Source organism: Penaeus chinensis, chromosome 41 (genome assembly GCF_019202785.1).
Source record: "Penaeus chinensis breed Huanghai No. 1 chromosome 41, ASM1920278v2, whole genome shotgun sequence".
Taxonomy (NCBI): Eukaryota; Metazoa; Arthropoda; class Malacostraca; order Decapoda; family Penaeidae; genus Penaeus; species Penaeus chinensis.
The window spans coordinates 3,235,716-3,240,715 of record NC_061859.1 but is presented as its reverse complement, the minus strand read 5'-3'; the positions used below and the strand labels follow the sequence as shown (position 1 = coordinate 3,240,715).

General features: G+C 32.5%; 1 protein-coding gene across 3 annotated transcripts in view; it reads right to left on the bottom strand.

Annotated features, from left to right (window-relative positions):
* The window catches only part of LOC125047535 (coiled-coil domain-containing protein 102A-like), a 22,411-nt gene that overhangs the window by 176 nt on the left and 17,235 nt on the right, over nt 1-5,000 (bottom strand). For all 3 annotated transcript variants that reach the window (XM_047645806.1, XM_047645805.1, XM_047645807.1), the window contains one exon: nt 1-5,000. This exon is cut by the window's left edge and continues 176 nt beyond it; it is cut by the window's right edge and continues 515 nt beyond it. The gene's annotated coding sequence lies outside the window, so the exon portion shown is untranslated.

The following is a 5,000-nucleotide window of genomic DNA, read 5'->3' as shown; positions in this document are numbered from 1 at the left end:
AATCTCCATACAAATTATGATAACAAAGGAGAAAAGAGAATAATCAGACAAAAATCATAAACTTGTCATTACACAGAACAAGCAACCAAATCCATAGTCACATTCAAAGCCAAAAAGCCTGTTGTATATTCTTTGAGCACCAGTAGCTAATAATATTGAAGAGTACCTTTACCAAACACATATCTTTATTGCTGTGTAAATCTCTCTTGCTCTCCAAATTACTATAAATATCAACATTAATCACCTAAACTATAATGCCCCAGTTAAAGAAACAAAAAACTAATCATGAATCTGGAATGGGAATGCTCCTGGCATATGCAGCTTGCTTTTGAGAACAATTACAACAAACAGTTAAGCATACAGTGGCTAGAGTTTATTTCATTATTTCATTATATAATGAAAGAAACTAAAAATACTGTATGCACTGCCTATTAACTGAAAAGCAAAATACATTTTTCACATTTTTTTTCTTATCAAAACATGTCACTTGTCATATTGGGCAGATATAGATTAATGCAAAATTTTAAGTAAATTAAATGACAGAAGAAATAAAATAGCATTATCAACCTTTTAATTTCACATTCCTATTGCAAAAACTGTTCCATTTTCATTTTTTAAGTGACATTAAATCATGAACTCCAGAAAACTTGTTTCCCTTCTACAAGTCTAGTAAATCAACTTATGAAATCAAGAATCTTTTAGTTGCAAAACATGCAAGCTATTGCTAGACATACTGATGGATTTCTGCTAATAAATTTCATTCAATTAATGGTATATCATATCAATAACTTTCCCTTCCATAAATGTACATCTCCTGACGTTTCAACTTATAACAAATTATGAGTTCTACAGTCATGCACTTCACATCTACAATTCCCTTCCGATGCCAGAGGGAGAGGGGTGGGATTTGCATGCAAGTCACTACAAAAATAATGGTTATTGCTCAGCTGCAGACAAATCCCTTGCACTGTTACTGGAGTAGGCTATTTACCAAGCTGTTCAGTTTTCTTTCAGTTAGGTGATCCACACCTTATTCCCATCTTATGCAAAGCCCCATACAATGAATGTTAATTTACATTCTATACTTAACATCTATATAAAAAAAAAATTATTTCACCTAAACTTTTGAAGCCCAATATCTGAACCGTGCAATGTGCAAGAAACTGAAAATTCAAGCCTTTGCTACAAAATATAGTCTTATGCACACTATCACTATGGTTTTGATAGTATGAAACCCAAATGTGCATAAAACTATCAGCACAAAATTATAGCTCCTTAGAGAAATACAGAAATGTTAATACAGATACATAGCATGTGAAATAACATTTCCTGTGCAAAAGGATTTTACCATCTACATACATTTCAATCAGTCATAACAAACATTTTATACTGCTTATAAAGCATTTAATTAAACCACTTATCACCAACATTTGTCCATTAATGTTAGCATGAAACAGCTAAAGGAAAAAATATACAGAAAATAAACAGTTAGGGTATTACAAATGATGAGATTTTTAATGGAACACTGTTATCAAGAGTGTAGGAGTGAATTCTTAGATGCTGCTAAGGCATAGGCAGGAATAGGGTACACCAATTACACTCTCACATGGATTAGCCCATCTACAGTGTAGATTACATTCCCATATTTTGCCTTTTCTTTCTCCTCCTTCAACAAGTCACTTGCTTCTCCAGTGACTCTTTCTGTCAAGAGTGAGTGAATTCAGTCCTTAAGTAAAAAGATCATAGCCACTATGTCCTGAGTATTGTCATTACTAGCACTATCTTTCAAAAGGGAGTATGTACAGATAAGAGGGAAGCACATGTATGGTATAACAATTCTTGAGGATTTCAAAGGAGAAGAGAAGGCTACCTGAAAGTGGATGGTGCAGTAAAGACACAATAGTACATTCAGTGGATTGTGGAACTCCACCATAGGTCAACTACACTTACTTCTTTAATCAACCACATAAAAAATAAAATACTGATTAATATTCATAATAACACAAATAAATGACACCTAACCACATTTGTCAATTATGTTTTCTCATGCGCTCAAGTTCAGACCATCTTGTAAGTGGTGCACTTCACTGCATCAAAGTTCATACTATATATAAAAATAATTAATACTTGTATTGTGCATGTACAATCTTTAATAATCAATCTGGAGTTGGCATCAAAATAATATCGTTATTTATTATGGGAATGCCATATGGACAGAAAAGGATATCTCTATCCTAATATTTAAGTCAACAGTTTCTTAACGTTCCCCCTTGTTACCATTGAAACCTGCCATGGATATGCTTCTCTAAGCCTGACAAACATATAATTGCATGTTTCACTTTGATTTCCAGGTCCTCTATTTTCACATGTTTAATGCAAATAATTTAAATTCTTTTTGATGGTAATAGATAGCCATAAGCTACATCATATGAAATGCTGATTAGCTAGTAGCAACTTCAACAGTAATTTTCTGGAAAAAAAAGAGAGAGAAAAAAAAAAAAACTTCATGCTAAATCTTATTGCCATCATCTTTACTTGTTTATAAACTGAATGGCTCAAAAGCATTCTTGGCACATTGTGTATTATATACCACAAAACAATGAAAAATAAAGTGATCTACTGGAATAAAAATAACAATAATAATGCAAACATTGGCACAGAAGTTACGAGTTCATAGAGACCCATTAACTTTTCATATAGAATCTAAAAACAACGTATCAACAACATAGTTCTCCTATATATAAAACAGGTCTATTTTCAGCCTTACATACATATCCTTTCCATTATGTGCTTATGTAAAGAAGTGTTACTGTTTTTTGTCAAACTTTGTGGTACTTGACATAACACATAAAATATCACATCACTAATGAAAACAAAACGTGGCTTAAATCCTACTGTGATGCAGCGACCTAATATAAAATCAATTTCGGTTCATCTTCTGTGCATGCTTTGACAATACCTGTCACATAAATGCACTAGCACATGGAACTCTTCTTCAATCACACATTATATTGTATTAATATATATATGTAGAACTAGTTTCAGCTCCTCAAGACCTCAATGAGCACTGGAAATTTACAAGAAATCACCAATCATGAGGATGAATTGTTTCATATAAACTGATTCTCATTTTCTAAATATACAAAAATTCAGGGAGGGACTTTTGAAATCTAATCAACACGGGTAATGGTTTGGATGGCTTTTGCATTGTAACTATTTTCTAATCAGCTGGCAAAATTTGCTAAAATAATTTCTATCAAGTATTTCTATAACTATTGCTTTGGATGAGGGTTTGTATTTATGCAATACCTTATTTTATCTTTTCCAATTCTATGAAATTTCAAGTTAGAGAGAGTGCTAGTTATGTCTAGTACTAGAAAAGAGAGATTCTGTGTATAATTATTAACAAAAAAAATATATTGTTTAGTAGCAAAGCTTATTCATACAGCAATAACTAGTTAGAATATCTTTCCAAAAAACAAAACTTAAATCTGGTTTTAAATATCAGTCATGTGCAGAAGATGCTTTATGTTCATTGAAAAAAGTCAAGAACAAATGAGAATCAAAACGTAAAGTGGATAAGATACTCAGGTTGGATTACACAAAACATACAAGTAACAAAACCGTGAAATCCATTGAAAGTGACAATGAGTATTTTATGGCCTTAAAACTAATCACTTGGGGGAGTAATGGAGGGATAATAGTGTTGGCATTAGATAAAAGAAGTATTTCCCTTCAAAATGCACACTCAACTGTCACATTGCCTGCATAAAAGCACACAGCAGCTCTAGTTCATCTTTATAAATAAACATCAACTCCAACTTGATGAAACTGTACAATAAAAGAAAATACTAAAACATGAACACACAATTACATTCTTCTCTTTGTCTTAACCCTTCACAGTTTGCTTGAGATTCAACATAACTCTCTACATAACATACACATATATGTAACACTTATCTGGCAGTCTCAATTCTTGTAAATAAAAATGAAGAGTGGATAGAAATGATTGCATATTCAGGAGAAGTCCGGCAGTAAACACCTTCTTAAATATCACTGCAATTAAACACATAAATGAATGAATGAATTAAAGAAAGACAGAAAAAAACAAATGAGTCCCAGCACAGCTGCCTCTAAAACTTTCTTTTCCCCTGGCGATATTCTAACCGTTCCCATATTACCATAATGCTGCCTGCCATTCTGATATCTGTCATACCATATGTACCTAATGTCAATGCAGAATGAATGCCCGTTCAGCCATAAAGTTACGCTACTAATGAGAGGGTGTCATATCAAGAGAAATTATCACAAAGGGTACACAGGAACTTCTTGAGGCAACTGTACCATCATCATCATATAATGCCAAAGAAGAGAAACTTATGCCATTTCTTTTCCTTTCATCCTACATTTTCCTGCCTGAAACTGACAGTCAGATACCACAGTTATAAGGCTAAAAGGGTTCTTACAGGCATCCAACACACTTCTCCAATACACAGTAAATATTACTGCACGTACATTTGAGCTACCAATGAGGAGCGTGTTTGACGAACTTGGCAGTGCGTCTATCAGCGTAAGGTTCTATTTATCACATATGACAGTGGTGTTCACAAACCACAAAGTTGTATTCTCTCATAATAAATCTTTATGTTATTATCATCTCTTCCCACTGTCTTTGTGATGAACCTAAATGAATTCTTATATTATGCATGGTTTGCAGTTTTTAACCATAAATGATATTCTTTTCCTCCATCTGTTATTGCCACTGAATATCTAAATATACAGTATGTATGCATGAATTTTTGTATGAGTGTGACTAAAAATAGAAAAAATATACATCTGTGTATGTATATATGATCTTGTATGTCTGTGTCATATCTACAGTATGTGTATGAGTGTACATAAATTTGCTATGTTATCTGAGAAGTCAGATCATAAATTTTATATGTAAATTACCTAATGTATATAAATATCTGTTTTGGTGAAATGTATTATTTTTTTCA